This window comes from Propithecus coquereli, unplaced genomic scaffold (genome assembly GCF_000956105.1).
Source record: "Propithecus coquereli isolate 6110/MARCELLA unplaced genomic scaffold, Pcoq_1.0 Scaffold120, whole genome shotgun sequence".
Taxonomy (NCBI): domain Eukaryota; kingdom Metazoa; phylum Chordata; class Mammalia; order Primates; family Indriidae; genus Propithecus; species Propithecus coquereli.
In genome coordinates, this window is record NW_012136081.1 from 6,533,838 (window position 1) to 6,542,756 (window position 8,919).

The 8,919-nt window shown below is 50.1% G+C and overlaps 1 protein-coding gene across 7 annotated transcripts in view; it reads left to right on the forward strand.

Annotated features, from left to right (window-relative positions):
- The window catches only part of PC (pyruvate carboxylase), a 102,046-nt gene that overhangs the window by 27,528 nt on the left and 65,599 nt on the right, over window positions 1-8,919 (forward strand). The window contains exon 3 of one of the 7 annotated variants that reach the window (XM_012665619.1): window positions 7,269-7,367. The exons of 5 other annotated variants lie outside the window; for them this stretch is intronic. The gene's annotated coding sequence lies outside the window, so the exon portion shown is untranslated. Of the gene's footprint in view, window positions 1-7,268; window positions 7,368-8,141; window positions 8,157-8,919 lie in introns of those variants that run through there. One more of the 7 variants, XM_012665623.1, reaches the window with a different exon arrangement.

Sequence of the window (8,919 nt, forward strand, 5' to 3'; positions counted from 1 at the left end):
TCAGGCTGGTCTCGAACTCCTGAGCTCAAACAATCCGCCCACCTCGGCCTCCCAGAGAGCTAGGATTACAGGCGTGAGCCACCGCGCCCGGCCAACATCCTTAATTTCTAACTTTTTTCTCTCTCTTTTTTTTTTGCCTCGAAATTTTCTGACATTCTGAAGCTGTGTGCTTTTCTGTGACTCGTGTAAAACCCTATGTATTACATAGCTCTTCTGCAGAAGGGAAGCAATGGACTTCTAGGGTTCTCGTCCCTTTCCCTTGGTTGTACAGCAGAGCCGTTCACTAGCCTGACTTCTCACCACTCGTTAGTGTCTGGTCTCCTTTCCCTGCCCCGCTGTCGTTGCTCAGCACACCTGGAGAAGGAACGTGGCAGTTGTGGAGGCCCGTTCTCTATTTACAAAGCTAGTGTTACTGACCTGTGCCTTGCTTTTCTCTTCAGACTTATTTTTCCAGGAACTAGTATGATCTCATATCCTCTGTGTCCTTGTCCAAAACTTCATTTGCGCTGACAGCAAACCTGGACAAGATTATTCATCAGAGTCAGGGTTACAGCCCAGGAAATGAAGTGAAACTAACAGGCCTTTCCCATGGTGGAGAAGCCTCATTTTCACCAGCCGTGGCTCTTGGCTTCCTTGTGAATGGTAAACAACTCGTGCCCCTGTCGCTTGCAGCCATGTAGGAGTCTGGGCCAGAGACAGGAAATGAAAGGGTGGAGCAGAGGAAGACCAGGTACTTCTTTTTTTTTCATTTCAAAATATTACGGGGGTATGCACATTTTGGTTACATTATTTGCTTTTGTGCAGTTTGAGTCAAAGTTATAACTGTGCCCTTCACCCAGATAGTGTTCACTGTACCCATTAGGTGTGAATTTACTCCTAATTTACATCTCCTCCTCCTGCCTCCCACCTGCTTGATTTCCGCTGAGTTTTACTTCCGCATGAAGACCAGGTACTTGTCACTGGAGTTGAGGATGCATGTCTAGAAGAGCTGGGCTCGTTGGTTTTTCCAACCAGTGCTGATGACTGAAAGAATGTTTTACTTGTAGGATGAGGCAGTTATTTATTGAATGAAAGTACATCTGTCTATAGCTTTCTCTTCATCTTTCTTGTCAATATTCTGTTTATCTAGATTTCAAACCCCACACTCTCCTCTCTAAGTTAAGACTGTCCAAAACCCCTTTACTAATTCAGTAAGTCTGTTCTGGGATCGTCAATGCTGGCTGGGCTTTATGCAGACACGGGGACCGCTCACCTCATTCATGAGCACGGGGGAATTGTAATGAGGAAGATTGTGGGTCTCTTTTTTCCTATTTAACTGAGCTGGAGGTGAGGGAAGGAACAACTTTGTGAATGATGTAGGGTTAGGCAGCTTTCTCTTTGTAGAGCCTTGTTAGTCTGAAATTCTCAGGGACAGTTCCAAAGTATTGGGAAAATGACATCAAAATTCTTAGGTGGTTTTGTATCTGCTGGTTGGTTTTTCCCGATTGATCGATGGATTGATTGATTGAGATGGAGTCTTGCTTTGTCGTCCAGGCTGGAGTATAGAGGTGCAATCATGGCTCACTGCATCCTTGAACTCTTGGGCTCAAGTGATCCTCCTGCCTCAGTCTCCTGAGTAGCTGGGACTATAAGTGTGTACCACCCTGCCTGGCTAATTGGTTTTTTTCGTTACATTCACAGAGATGGGGTCTTCTTATATCACCCAGGCTGGTCTTAAACTCCTGGCCTCAATATTTTTCCTTATTTAGAGCTAAATTTATATTAAAGAATACGACAGTAAAATAATCATGGCAGCTATAAATAATGATGGCAACTAAATTTATTCCACTTTCCTGGGGTCTCTTATTTATTTACAAAAGCATCAGTTTGAAAAATCCAGAGGGTCTCTTTATTTATTATCTCTTCTTCCTTACAACAATCCTGGAGGTAAAAAGGTGCTACCTTGGAGAAACTGAGGCTCTGAGCGGGGAAACTACTTGTCCACCATCATCCAACTGGGAAGTGGCAGAGCTCAGATCAGACTTGCCTCTCTGAGTCCCGACTGTGCCCAGGCCTGCCCAGCACCGTGCTGCTGCTGCTGCGGCCAGAACAGAGCACACCCCACCTGCGAAGACTGCGTGTCTCTGCTTTTATTTCTCCGAATGGCTCCAGGTTTTCTTTGTCATTTCTGTGCTTAATGTCCTTTGCAGAGGCTTTAGCTTCCTTTTATTTTTCCTACCCCAGTAGGATTCAACACGATGCCTGGGGTCTAGGAGCAGGTTCTTTGCTCAGGCATCTTGGTTCTCATCTGTTTTACAAAATTATCCTTGGCCTCTGTTTTCTTTTTCCTTTTATTCCCTCTCCAAATATTGCTTCTTCAAGGCAATAGTGAAGATAAAGATAATCCTGCCCAAGGGTTTGAAGAAACATAAAGAAGTTTTTTTAGCAAGCAGCTGAGTTTTTTAGCAGGGTTGTTTTCATACTCCTTGTTGCCCTAGTGTAAATGGGTTGTCTTCCTCACGACATCAAGAAAACAAATGTATAAATGGATGCAGTCAGGTGGCAGTTGAGCCAAGGGCCACATGAGGCATCTCGTCCTTGGCCGCATTTCCTTTGTCACATGCCTGTATTTCTATGCATTGAACACATTAAATTTGGATGCAGGCCCAGCTTCATTCCTTGAGGAGGACAGAGTTCTGATACCAGTTGAAGGAAGGAGCCAGGGGGGTGAGGCTGCTTGGAGGAGCGTGCAGTGAAGACAAAGAAATGGCCCTGAGATTCTTGGGATTGATGGGATGTCATTGCGTAGAGTTGGCTCTCTGCCCTTTCCGAAGCTCCAGACAGGTCCCCAGGAGACAGGCCTTCCAGGGACTGCCGCTTGCTCTGGTGTTAGGTCCATGCACATTTTCCTGTCCTTCTCCACTTGTCCCAGCTCCATCTTCTGAGTTCTGGGGCTTCCTTCCGAAATCAAGTCCTAGTTTCACGCTTTCCTTCCTGTCCAGCTGTTAAGCAGGGGCTTGTGGAAGGAAAAAGAAGACAGAATCTTCTGTTGCCCGTAGGAAGATGCCAGGGATGCTGGGCGAATCTGCTGGTGAATAGCCTGGCACCTTTCACCAAGGTTCACCTTGTTGGATGTGGAGTCTGAGAAGACCATCTCTCTTGCCTTTCCCCTCCTCCCTTCCCCTTTCTCTACACCCCAGTGCGGTATGCTCTGGGTCCTCCCTCGTTACTTACGAACACCTTTTCTCTGTCTCTGTGAATCTGATTACTTCAGATTGAACCAGCCTCATTCTGAGTTCATTCATTCATATATTCATTCAACAAGCATTTTACGCCAGGCACTGCAGTAACCTACGTTTTCGAGGCTGTATCTGCTGTTATCATACCACTGTCACCTGCAGAGGTTTGGGTCACTGATGTGCCTGTGACCGGATGCCCAGTTCATAAACCCAGGTGTTCCTCTCCAGTACCACAGCATCTCTTTGCCAGAGAATTAAGGCCTAGATTTTAATTCTTATGCAAAGGGGGTACCTGGCCCAGGCCCCTCACTGCCACATCTCATTCTTTTCTCAGCAATGGGAATTTAGATCCCTCTCCCCTCCCTTGTTATCTGTTTGTTGTTCCTAGAACAGATCCTCAAGATTGGTCCATTCGCTCACTGCCACTGCTCTGGAGCCCATTTGACTGTTGTCGCTACCTACTCTGCCCCTCCTTGCCAGCCAGTGGCTGCTGCTTTCTTCCCAGCTTGTCAAGCTCCTGGAGGTCTCAGGAGAGTCTCTAACATCTGCACACAGGCCCCACCCAGGACTCTGCAAAAGTGCTCTTTAAGGGTGTGAGTGAAGGGAGAATTTGAAAATAAAAAAAATTTCTCCGTTCATGTTACCTTTTTTTTGAGACAGAGTCTCACTGTGTTTGCCTGGGCTAGAGTGCCGTGGCGTCATCCTAGCTCACAGCAACCCCAAACTCCTGGGCTCAAGCAATCCTTCTGCCTCAGCCCCCTGAGTAGCTGGGAGTACAGGCATGTGCCACCATGCCCGGCTAATTTTTTTCTATATGTTTTTAGTTGTCCAATTAATTTCTTTCTATTTTTGGTAGAGACGGGGTCTCGCTCTTGCTCAGGCTGGTTTCGAACTCCTGAGCTCAAACAATCCGCCCGCCTCAGCCTCCCAGAGAGCTAGGATTACAGGCGTGAGCCACCTCGCCCGGCCTGCTCTACAACTATTTATTGAGCACGACGTGTTCTAGGCCCCAAGCTACATACACACATCTCCCCAGAGACACAACAGGGAAAAGAAGGCCCCAGCCCTGTGTCCTGTCATCAGAGGAGAGAGGCAGAAGGCCAGTTCCTGTTCAATTACAGCTGTGACCAGTGCTGCAAAGGCAAAGCGCGGTGGCTAACGAGAGTGCGCTAACCTGCGCTGGTCCTGGGGGAAGCCTCCCTCCCACCGTGGTTATCTGGTTATCTACAGCAGGCAGCGTCTGGGTGCGGATCTTGGCAGAGCACAGGGAACCTTAGGCAGGTTTCGGAGACTCAGCTGCTCGCCCTTGTGTAATGGAGTGGAGGCGGGGAGGAGCTATGGCCTCTCCTTCCCTTCCCTCCCTGGCTGGAGTCTCGCTGGAGCTGCTTGCCTGTGAGCCCCTTCCCGTTGGCGCATGCTGGGACCCTGTGTGGCACATGGTTAACCAGCCCCTGGCAGTGTCATTGGAGGTGATGGCAGATATGCCTCAAGGGGACAGGGCCTGTTTCAAGTTGAATTAAATGCTTTCTTGCCTGGCTGCAGATTATCAGTTTGTAGATTATCTAGGTTTGTTCTTTCCTCACATTTTTGGAGCCTTTACTGTGGGCCAGGCTCAGTCCCTTCCCTCAAAGAACTAGCAGCTCTTCCCTGCTTTCTTTCTCCCTGGCTTCTGCCTACTGACCTTACTGAGAGAGATTGGGCAGGGATAGGTATGAAATTCAAAACAAGCCACCTTGTTTTACCCAACAGGAGCTCAGGCAGAAGAGCTGACAGGGAGAAAGACAGGCCTGTTGGCTTTACCGAAGGTTCGGGTTGCCTGGGATTTTGAATTGTTTAGGTGGCTTAATATCCCCAGAGAGTAGAAAACAAGAAGTAGCTGGGCTTTAAGTTGCTAGATTTCTTTTTTAAGGGCAGCCCTCCTGACCCTTCAAACCCGCCATGGTGGCTGTGTCCTCAGGGCCAGTACCACCCAGGCCTGGACACACGTGGCCCCCACCCCAGACTCTTCACTTCAGAGGACCCCACACTTCAAAGTGCCTTTCTCCTAATTTTCCAAGCCTTCCTCCAGTGCCTGGAGCCAGCTGGGGCCCCAGCGCCATTCTGGCTGGGTGCTTCACGCCCACGCTGGGGTCCACGTTGATCCCTTGGGGATACTCTCCATCCCTCCACTTTGTTCTATGGAGCTGTTCCAGGGCCCCATGTCAGAGCTTGGTTTTGGGGGATGGCTACAGTATATTTTTTGTGGGAGCATGTGAGATTGGCTTCCAGAATGGTGCTGACACACTACTTTTAAGTGACTCAAGTTTTTTTTATGTAGACAGGTCCTCAAAATATATTTGTCTGGGCCCCCACACATCCCAGGGACAGCCCTGCCCAGGAGCCACCCACTGGGCTCTGCTCTGCTTAGCAGCTCTGGGTTGGAACCAGAAAGGAGGACAAGGGCCTATTGTGTGTCCCTGGGGCCTGAATGGCACTTTGTTTTCCCTATTTGGCTCTCCAGGCCAAGTGGCTTCACTGCTCCTATGGTGGTAACAGACTCCAGCGAGAAATCTTTCCTGTGCGGACTTCGCGTTGTTTTACTGACTATCGTGGGAGGACGGGGCTTTGAGCCAACTCAGGGGCTCGTGTTAGTTGCTGCTGGGTGGGGGCTCGTGACTGTGGTGCCGAGAGAAGGAGCCACACCTCCCAGGAGACCTCAGCCGTCTCTTGGCGGAAAGGGGGAAAACCCTTTTGTTCACATGGCACTGGGGAGCTAGTTGGCAGGAAGGAAATGTGGAAATTGGTGGGAAAGCCCACCCCAGGCCCAGGGTGGACTGAGGCTGGGGGCAGCTGGGCAAAGAAAGGCAGGAGATGGTCGTGTTTGCTGCCCTCTCTTTTTTCTGCCTTATTGCCCTCCCACCCCAACCGCACCCACGCCCTCTCGGCCCACTCTAGTGTGGAAGCAGGAAAGTGATCCCCAGAGTTGATGCTGCCTATTTTGTGTCGAGCTTGAGGGAATGGAAAGGTGGTGTTGGGCAGAAAGAAAACAAGCGGAGAGCAGGTTGTGAGGTTTGGAAACCACAGAAGCTTCTGTTCGGCTGAACTCCGGATCCTGTAAGTAAGGCCGTCAGTTGTGCAGAGTGCTGAGGGCGGCCCTCCCACCAGGCTCAGGACAGGAGTCACATCCATTCCCCTCCCGTGCCTCTTCTGTGTCACTTGGGCTGTTATTTGTTCTAAAGTTGGCTCTACCTTTCCCTGGGCCAGCGGGGAGTGCTGTCCTCGACCTGTGGTTCACAAAGTGTGGCCTGCAGGCCCTCAGGACGATTCCAAGAGGGTCTGTGAGTTAAAAAGATAATTTTTTTTATTTTTAGTTTTTTGTAGAGACGGGGTCTTGCTCTTGCTCAGGCTGGTCTCGAACTCCTGAGCTCCAGTGATCTTCCCGCCCGCCTCAGCCTCCCAGAGAGCTAGGATTACAGGTGTGAGCCACCGGGCCTGGCCTTCATGTTACCTGTTGAGACTAACCCATAAGGCCTGAGACAGTCTCCTTGGGCCCAGGATTATAAGAATCTTTTGCAGGGACTCTCCTGAAGCCTTGTTGTTTATATGGGTGCTGGAGGCTTATTGGGCTCGGTCTAGCTCCTCCCTGAGCTGCCTTATTAGAGGAACTTCTGGAGAGAGGAGATCCTGCAGGGAGGAGTCCTGAGTGCTGCTGTCCTCTTCTCCTGGGCCTTCTCCACTTGCCTGGGGCTCTGCTTTGAAGCCAGGGTGAAGACAATATCTGGGTGTCACACACGCTCAGTGCAGTTTAGAGGGTGGAGAAGCCTTTTATTTGTTCTGCCTCTCGTCTCCACACCCACATGCCCAGAAAGAGAATGTTGGAAGTAGAATGTTAATAGCACAGTTAGTTCTACTGGGCTCAAGACATGGTGGCTTGTTTACCTCCCTTCTACAGGAATTGCTGGTGGAGGGAGGAATTCTATTATAATTGCCTTGCACATGAATTTTTCTTTAATGCAAAATTCTTTAGGAAGAAGAAAAAGGATTCTACTTGCTGTTTCCCTCACTACTTAGGGAGCTCACAGGCTGCTGTGAGGGAAGGGACCTGGGCATGTGACTAAAGATTTTGCACTTGATGGTAGTTCCTCATCAGGGACAAGAAGACATGCTAAGGTAGGGGAGAGCTAACCAGCTTCCAGTTTGTCCCCTTCCTGTAGCAGGAGGTCTTCCTGGACCATCCTAGGTTCTAGGCCACCCTTGGAAGACCTTCCCTGAAGCCCACCCTAGGCTGTGAGTATTGTCATCCAAAAAGGCTGAGGCTAAGTCACCTCTTGACCCAGGTCACCCAAGTTCAGGCCAAACAATCTCTCCCTTATACAGAATGCCAACAGTTTTCCAGACCTTTCTCCCTCATGTCCACCGTGGCAGTGGACGTGCACTGTTGTCGGTGTTAGATATTCTGATGCTTAAGTCTAGCCAAGGCAAAACACATACGCAAGGCAGAGCCTGAAGACAATGTACGAAGCAACAAACATCAACCTAGAAAATAAGATCAGTGCTGCCTGGCCTGGTTCCAGTTTTCCTTGGAGCTTAGTTCTAAAATTTCAGACTTGACCTCTTTTCATAGCTATCAATTCTCCATACCCTTGAACTCCTTTATCCTAGGTAGGAAAAGGTGAAAGGTGATCTCTGGAAACTTATGCCAATTTGCACACACCCTTCTGATAAGCAAAGTACTTTCACATACATTTCTGTGGGGGCAGGGGGTGGGGGTGGGTTAGGAATCTTGTTTTGTAGATAATCTGCCCAAGGTCACAAAAAACCAGGGCTGGGATCCAGGTTTTCTGCCACCAAGTCTTACTTCCTACAGTGCCATGTTTTTCTCCCTTCAGGGTTTATTGGTTCCGTAACCACCCGGTGCCTACATGGATCCTTGCTCTGTTAGGCCTTGCGGAGGCCAGCGTGAGTAAGCCTTGGTCTCGGGCAGCTCTTAGGCATTCAGGTTCACTGGAAACTGGAATGAGTGACCTGCTGCCTGTAGCAGGCTGTGTCACTTACGCAGTGAGGCCCTCCTTAACCCCGTTAGGAGCAAACTCTGCATATATAAAACTGCTTGGCGATGAGTGGCACGGGCCTTCTGTCCATAGCTGCGGGCCTGGCCCGACCCACACTGGGAACTGCTAAGGGCAGACCACAAGGGCTGGTCCGGGTCATTCTGTGAAGATTGGTGAATGGAACTGTGCCCCTTCCCCAGGAGGAGATCGGCCCCTGCCTGAGGTCATTTGTTCCCGCTGAGCTCCTGCAGCAGTAGTGTGAGTTCCAGCAGAACCAGTAGTTAGAAGATATATGGGTTGGCGTGTTTGCTTTGGAGGGCGAGGAGGAGGAAGGGCCAAAGCAGAAGGGCGTGGTCTTCCTGCTGGAGAGCTGGAGAGGACTGGAGGAAAGACTGAGGCAGAGGCAGCCGGGGGGTGGTTAGTACTGAGCTTGGGATGCTGAAAGGTACAAGCAGAGCTGGTGCCTGGAAGGACTGCAGAAGAAGGGAGGCCGAACCAAATTAGGGTCTCAGGGAACTGGAACTAGGCTCCCCCAGCGGGCCCAGGATTTCTGCCTGGTTACCCGCTCTGTGCCTTTGGCACAAGACTTTAGGATGTGTTGTGGAAGTCTCCCAACCTGGCGTGCTGCCTCTGAGGCACAGCCCTCTGAGGGATGGAGCTGAGTCACCGCT